The 8,428-nt window shown below is 37.4% G+C and overlaps 1 long non-coding RNA gene across 2 annotated transcripts in view; it reads left to right on the top strand.

Moving 5' to 3' along the window:
- The window catches only part of LOC141451719 (uncharacterized), a 64,260-nt gene that overhangs the window by 1,252 nt on the left and 54,580 nt on the right, over positions 1-8,428 (top strand). Inside the window, exons 2-3 of one of the 2 annotated variants that reach the window (XR_012457066.1) lie at positions 2,590-2,754; positions 3,083-3,622. This is a non-coding gene — a long non-coding RNA (uncharacterized lncRNA). Of the gene's footprint in view, positions 1-2,589; positions 3,623-8,428 lie in introns of both variants that reach the window. The other variant, XR_012457065.1, reaches the window with a different exon arrangement.

Below are 8,428 nucleotides of genomic sequence, written 5' to 3'. Positions count from 1 at the left end.
ACCTAGTGAATGTCTATACATAAGTAAAAGTTACGTACATCTACAAAACTTTAATTATTAAGTACAAAATTAATTAAACACAATATTCAAGGTTAAAAAAAATGAAGAAGAGTAAATTCTTGAGGCGTATATAACGCTTTTCTTAGTCCAGCCGCTAGGTAGCGGTAGTAATTATTGGTTCTGGAAATAAAATATTAAGAAATATGACAGTAGAGGGGAGAGTATGGTTGTAATATACTGGAAAAAGATGAAAGAATGTGTTGGAGGAAGGTAGCCCATGATGAAGAGGAGGAGGAGGAGGACACGGTAGCCAATTCCGGTTAATGTTGAATGGAATCAGCTCCTCGGAACTTGAGATAAACCGGGAGCTCTCGATAGAGTGAGAGCGAGCGAGCCGGATTGGAGGCCTTAACTAAATCTCACCATCTACCGCCGTCAGCCCAGAACGCCCTGGTATTACCTATCTCAAATTGAGAATATAATTGCTTCTTCGCCTTCTCAGTTTGCTTTACCGCGCTCTCCCTCTCTCTACTTTAACTCCAGTTAACGTCTCCAAATTTACTTCTCCTATCGCTTTACAAACCTTCTACCCATATATTTTTTTTTTTTTTTTTTTTGTTAAAGTTCATTATTGTTTTTTGATAATAAGCGCTCCCTATCTTCTGTTTTAGCTCCACACACACACACACACACACACACTCATCAAGCTTAACTTCCAAGCTTAATGGCTCTTCATTCATACGGAGTTCAGTAGCTACTCTCCTTCCAGCAGTTCTAACCCGATTGCCCCTCTCTTAAAGCCTACTGTATTTAAATTGTGGTAGCAACTTTATTTCTATTAAATAAGTAACTTCAATGAACCAATCGCGTAAATCTTCGCATCTTAACAAAGAAACAACCATCTTTCTATCTAAGTGTGGTTTTGCGATTAACGGGATTTCAAATCTGGTTTATATTGTTAGGAATATAGGTGATTATGGCAAAGCATTGTCTGTGGTTGACAGCTCTCCAACTTTAATTTTGTCCTTTATTCAATTACCTTATTTATATTGAATACTTAACCCTAACAATAATACTAGATTAGATTAGATTAGACTAGGGCGGCCTCAAGGCCTACGCCACTGCGACCCCTTTGGATCAATTGTGGCTCCCCTCACTTTAAAGCTCATCCTCCAGACCTGTCCTTTTAATCAGACTCATAATGCTGGAGAGTGACTATTGGGTAAAGTCACAGGCCTTGGTTTTTCCTTCCCGAGAAGTAACATCCTTAGCCAACAATAATACTAACAGTTCAACTCACTGTCTGAATAGAGAAGTTACCCAGAGGAAACACTTTCAAAGTTATGCGATCAGGGATAACGGCTGTCTTTACTGGTGGAGAGAGAAAAAAAAAGTGTTCAGCTACTGGCGTTTTAATCGCCGAAGATGATATTCAGGGAATTTGTTGAAATGTTAATTAGCGGACCAGGAAGTTGGAAGTTGAGGGTTCGATATTTTTGATAAATGTTTTATCGAGCGATCTGTCTCATGAACATACTTCCTATAAACTTGTGGATGTTTATGTTCGAAACACAGAATGAAGCAAAAGACATTTTTAGACAAAAAAAAAAAAAAATGAGAAAGCTCAGGATACTGTAAAAAATCTAAATACTGATAAAATCACGGTTTGGTTTATCAGAGCAGTAAATCAAAGAATATTACCCCTAAGGTGCTGGTTATACCCGCGTAACCTGTTGGGAAATAATCTGCATGAGTGGAGTGCAAATATGGGTACGAAGTTTTCTGCCCTGCAAGAAGTCAGCAAATACCTGCTACAGGTTACTTGCTAGTAGGTGAAGCAGGTAGAATGTGTGTGCAATACCTGCAGGCAACCTGTCAACTCGACTTTATTTCACTTGCTCAAAAAAGGGCTGCCAGTCTAAGGTTGAACTTGGACAGGCTTAATAAAAGTTAAATCTGCTACAACCTAAACTTAGGCTCCCTTAAGTTACCATCTTTGGTACAAGGAGAATTAAGGTGTCATGATGAGCTATAGATTACCTATGAGTTCGCTAAATCCAATTAGTTTTAAGTAAACTCCCTGTGTAGAGCTTAGAATCTTTACTTCCTAGAACCTCTTTAGCTTTTTTCGTGAAACCAATTGAAAGCAACAGCAATGAGAGCTCTTATTTCTAGTAAAAGAACTCGAGCGGTTGGCAACGGATTAGTGCATTTCCCAAACTGTCCGTCCATTCCCAACTTAAGCGATGCATCCTATTCTCTGAGAGATGTACTACGTAAAAACGAAGTATGAAGCGAAAGTAGTAAGGAATATTTACCCTCTTGCAAGAGGGTAACTTAAAAATGAATCAATTTTGAAGAAGATCTTACAATTGGAAATGAACGTGGCATACCTTTTTTAAATTATTTCTACCCACTAAACGCAGAGATTTTTAAGAATGAAAAATAGAAATATCATGGTATATGGTGCCGTGAGATTATTGAATGAATTTCCACATCAGGTTCATTTACATTGCTGATGAAAACATAAAAGAATCCTTCTCTAAACATAATAAATATCATTTATGTAAAATATGTTTGCTTTTTCAGGCACAACCGGCGAGATAGGTCTGAGGGCGTGAATCTATCACACTCACACACACAAATGTATATTATTCCGTGAAGATTTGAACCTGTCCGAGGGTATGTGAAGAGTCTGCAGAAGAAGGAAAATATACGAACTCAAAAGAACAACAACAAAAAGAAGAATAATATGTAGGTAACTAAGGGCAAAAAGACAGGTGTAGACCCTAGAAGTTCTACACAGATATTCACAAACATAACTAACACATAGGCGCAGAAAACAATAAGATTACATTTACAGACACACTTTTACAGGTTAGCTTGTTGATTGGTACCGTTAATATTTCCCTTTATGTCTGTATAACACCTGTTACACAGACCGTAAGCCCTTTACGCACTGATGACATTGCAGCAAACATCACAAATCATAGTCGGCCCCCCTATATAAAAAAAAAAATCATTCTAAAGAAATGTTATTCTTCTTTACATTCATCCTGTTCATCACTTTTTCTTTTACCAGGACATCAGGCTATTGTTACCGACAACCCCCGAACAAAACAAAAAATCCCCGTTATTTGTGATGATTTAATGATGAATTAATCAAGTATAATGATTTGAAGGTGGTAAAATAAACTATTAATTGATGCACAGCTTGTATGTGAAGGAATACAACCTTTTGCAACCTTCCAAATAAAATCTTTTTTTTTTATTTTTTCTTAAACTGTGTTTTTTTTTGTGTTTTTTGTTTTTGTAAACCACTCTCACGACTTCCTTTTAATGCATTTATTGTGTAGAATGTGTTGACAAATTTTGTTGGAAATTAGAATTTAGCAAAACTTTTGTGTGTATTTAGTTTATCATGAAGGGTCGGTTCTGTGTTAACGTTCAGTGTAGTGTTCACAAAGGTGGACTTGTAAAAAGGCCTAATGGGCCTAATTTAAAGCATCCCACACTAAATACTAGTACCTGCTACCCATCGGTGACTATCCGAGGACAACATTTACTGAGAGCTGGAGTGTGTATCGAAAGGCGACTATTCTGGAAGATAACTTAGCCAAAGGTAAGATATTTACTTATTTAGAGTTAGTTAACTCCTGACATCTAGCTTCTGCTGATTAAAATAAACGGCGGCATGGATCAGGCCTAATTATTAATGTCTTAATATGCCTTTTTATCGGACGCGATTGGCCCAAAAAAAGAATCATCGCAGAATTTGATTAAATTCTGCCCAAGAGCAATTGGCTTCAGGGTAGTTAAGCACCATAACTTAGAAACAAATCTGACAGTTGATATAGTAAATTTTTACATTCTTTTTTCTCAATTTTTTTTTGAGCAGAGTAGGGGCTCCGAATTTACAGGGTCAATAATTAGTACTTTACATCCACTTCTTTTTTTTTTTTTTTAGTGAGGGCAGCATTTGTAGTAAATGAAGAAAAAAGAGATGAAGTAAGTTTGATCTTGGGTTCCCATGGTAACCTGTCCGAGAGAGCGAGGTAACACCTTTCCTCGACCTTTATTCTGGAGAATGTCGCAGATATATCACCGTTCATTAGCGTAACATCTCTGTTACATGGGGTCTCTCCTTCTGTTCACAGATGTTTCCTTCTACTCTGCAGTAACACATACACACACACACACACATAGACGACCATTCCTATGTCGTCATCATTCACTATGCGACACTATTGTACAGCTAATTACGTAATATATAAATTGACTTAATTCTTTTTTTTCTTGATTTAAACATTCTCTTTTTACCTGTTCTTCAGCTTTCTCAAAGAGGATTCCTTTAGAAATGTAAGGAAATCAGCCATTCAGCGGAAACACAAAGAATTCCATCAGCATCAGGTGGAGAAATCACAAACTTCTTATCCCCCGTAGAGCATCCTTGATTATGATTAATTTGTATTAATATTACCCTTTTTTCGAGGGTTAATGTTATAAATTTTGCGTTTCCACAGATCATTTCCCGGACTACTAAGGATTGAAGCTCTGGAATAGAAACTTCCAGCTGATTGTGATGCTTCAGCTTGCACAGCTTCTGATCTACTTTCTCAAAAAAGTTTTGTCACAGTTTTTCTTTTAATTCTAGAAGAGTAATTACTTACTGCGTTTTTTAAAGTAAAAATTGCTTAACAATTACGCATAATTGTCTGGAGGGGTCTTCAAAAATTGATCAATAATTACTTACCTGGAAACCGTTACTTAAAAAAAGGAAAAAAGACAACACGAATTACTAGAACTTCTAGACAAAAATAGGCAAAATTCAAAACACTCTCTAATGGACCCCGTGCTGTAAAAGTTTTATAATTGAAACTTCAAACACAGGAAATTAGAATTAAACCATGACTTAGGAAATTAATGGGTACTGAAATCAAGCTCTATATATATATATACTTCCTTTACATACATCTTTCTACACCCTTGAAGCGAACTACAATAAAGACAGAAGTCATCTCAATCAATAGCAGATGACAGCGATTTTCTCTGATAGCGGCAGAAGGAAGTAATAATGTTTTTGATTGAAGAAGAGGAAGGAAATGGACCGTTATAAAGTCTAGCAGGCAGTGCTATATAACAGCAGGTGTGTGATTGGCTGGCGCGCCTCAATCTGCCTCAAAGGTAGACATCATTTCTGACAGCTACTTTACGTCTTCACAGCTAAGGGGTTAATTTGGATTTTTAAAAACCAATTCATATTTAGAGTGGTTCTTGTTTAGCGCCACTTGGTCTCTTCCCCTCCAACCACGCTCTAACCCAACGTTCCTTTCTATATGTTTTTTGAGAATGGCTACCTTTGTCCAACTCCTTAACTACAAGGTGACTAAGTGTAACATTGTGGATGATTTCAGTCCGGAACTTTGAGTCAAAGTGCCGGTCCTAGAAGCAGTTGCCCCGAAATTAAGCCACTGCGCTACAGATCAGAGAGCTTTGTTGCGGAAGCAAAATTATGAACGAGGTAAATTCCTGTAAAGAATCATTTCCAGAACAAAATAATTTCTGCTTTACCACAGGAATAAGAAAAACTAAAATCGCCTAATGAATCCTGATTGTAATCAGGTCCAACAAAAAAACAAACCCAAGGTATCCCATGTATTTATTATTTAGCCGGCCGGGTACGATGTTGTTCGTTGCATATTGATGAGAAATAATAAACTATAAAAACTACAGAATGCGTGAGAAGTTGCGTGTTGATGCCGGTAGCAGAGCGCGCACAAATTAAGTGTAGCCAATAATAAATCCACAGTTTGACAGGCCGCAGCTAGCGCACCCACAGACCGGCCACGGTAGCCTTTCTAACTAATAAATAACACTATGGTAACAATAATTATTTGACTGTCCCATGGGACAGACCCTCTCTCTTACTCGCTCTCAGCATAGCCTTTGCCTCTCTTCAGCACATTCAGTCTAAATTATACCCGGTAGCGCTTTTTTGACGTTGGCTGGATTGCGTTTCTCTCTCCTATATCTCCTCTCTCCGCCATATCTGAGACTATCTCGAGGTATATTGGCGAACTCTTGTGTTTGTACTCACAACTACACTGGCAGCCAATGATTAATAATACCATTTTTATTGTTGCTCTAGAAGAAGCCATTCTGTATATTGTATCTTACATTATTTTTATTTATTTTTTTTTATGTTTTAATAACTCGTTAAAAATATTTCTTTTCGTTAAATTATTTGCTTTAGAGTTGCGCCTGTTTCAGCTTAGTACATTTTGCTTTATTGCCTCTGTTAATAAGAAAAATGGGCTCTGAGTAAGACGATACATAATGGCCAAGTCTATTGCATTAACTACCAGCAAAATCATGTACACCCTTGGCTCAGGTTTTGTAAGCTAGTCCACTATTCATGTGAATGGCCACCTCTCAAGAGGATTGGCTGAAGACCTCACTTAGTGGCGGTGGGCCTATTTTAAATCAGACGAAAATAGAATATCCAAGAATGATAGCATCTAACTTCTAAGCATCCCTAAAATCTAGTTGACAACCTCACGTATTGTTTTAATTTAAAACCTGAATCCTATTCACGGGAAGTAAGCACAACCAGGCTTGGCCTTAATAAGCTTGCGGAAAAGCTGGAAAAAGAAAAAGATAAAAGGAAGATAAGGCAACGGCGAAATTGCAGTTTGGATTCCCATTTTAAGTATGCAACTAAAAAAAAAAGGCACTAGCATGCAAGAAGAATTTGAGTTAATGAACAGAATTTATGTGAACGACTTAGAGTTCTGTGGTTTTTGTCAGCTCATTACCAAAATTTGTTTTTTGTTTTTAGAAGTAGCAGGAAAGGGGGAATAAAAGGAGTGAAAGACTCATTATGTGGATGTGGCTCCTTCGGGGACTCATTAATATGTAATACATGAATTGGGAAGCGAGAAACGCACAGTAAGCTGTGATTACCTGGAGAGCTTACACGCGCAGTCCGCGTGATTATCTTCTGAATGAAACTCCTCCCTCTCTCTCTCTCTGAAGTGGAGCGATCGAGAGAATTATATAAGATGCTGCTCATCCACTCCCGATGACTCCCAGCTCCTCCAGTTCCAGTACACCTTCTACAACTGCCATTACTCTCCAGTGCTCTGTTATTAGCCACAACAGAAACCTGGGAGGGGCCTGTAGTCTCTCCCTTGCTATCCACCACCCAACCGTTTCTCCATTCCTTCGGCATCAGACATCCTCCCTCGGCTCTTAATTACCACTTAGTAGTTATTATTATCCTCATCATCCTCCAGTGCTCTGCCCAGTCGGTTGCTGGAACGGCAATATACTCATTTCCTCCACTCTCTATGATTCCAATATTACATTTCATCTTTAGTGTACTACAGTAAACACTTTAATGATGCTGTACTATTACAGATTCTGTTCTATAACTACAGACAAGACATTAAATTATTATTTTTTTTTCCTCGTCTTCAACAGATTTGTCTTTGGAAATCTCTCTTCAATTAGTATTTATATTTCCATTTTATTATTATTATTGCGATCCTCACAAAATTTTTGACGAAAACTAATTTTTCACACTTAAATGCCGCCATTAACGTCACGTAAAGTGTGGCAGCACATCTTCAGGAAAAGTTGCTTTAGATTACAAAATGATTAAATGAGTCATAAAAATGTTAAGTTTAAAGAAAGTGAATAATTATATTAGTAAATATCATGAGAGTGTGCTCAAATAATTTTTATAATTTTGAATTTGGTTTATTGGCATTAGGTCATATAGATATAAACAGTTCTTAGTGGTTCCGTTATGATTGGAAAGTACGACTGAATGCATGGGCGGAGGTTATACTCTGTTATAACCAGATGTTTACAATGGCTGCCGGTTGCCACAGCCATCTACACTGATACCAGTCAACAAATAAGCTTCATTCGCATATATTACAAAATTTATGAACTATTGTATGCGGTAAAAAGGCAAAACCCTCAAAGCTAAGATGTATTGTTGGTTAGTGGATTCGATTCCCCAGTCTAAACCTTGGATTTTATTTAATGGTTTTAATCTTGTAAGGCGCCCCATAAGCCGAGCGGTTATAGGCTAGACCCGCAATGCTAAGATGTATTGTTGGTTTAGTAGGTTCGATTTCTAGTCTAAACCTTGGATTTTATTTAATGGTTTTAATCTTGTAAGGTGCCCCATTAGCTGAGCGGTTATAGGCTAGACCCGCAAAGCTAAGATGTATTGTTGGTTAGTGGATTCGATTTCTAGTCTAAACCTTGGATTTTATTTAATGGTTGTAATATTGTAAGGCGCTCCATTAACTGAGCGGTTATAGGCTAGACCCGCAAAGCTAAGATGTATTGTTGGTTAGTGGATACGATTCCCGAGTCTAAACCTTGGATTTTATTTAATGGTTAATAAAAGAAA

Source organism: Rhodnius prolixus, unplaced genomic scaffold (genome assembly GCF_049639745.1).
Source record: "Rhodnius prolixus isolate KJV_2025 unplaced genomic scaffold, Rpr scaffold_14, whole genome shotgun sequence".
NCBI classification, from domain to species: domain Eukaryota; kingdom Metazoa; phylum Arthropoda; class Insecta; order Hemiptera; family Reduviidae; genus Rhodnius; species Rhodnius prolixus.
The sequence above is the reverse complement of the archived record's forward strand: the minus strand, read 5'-3'. Positions and strand labels throughout refer to the sequence as shown.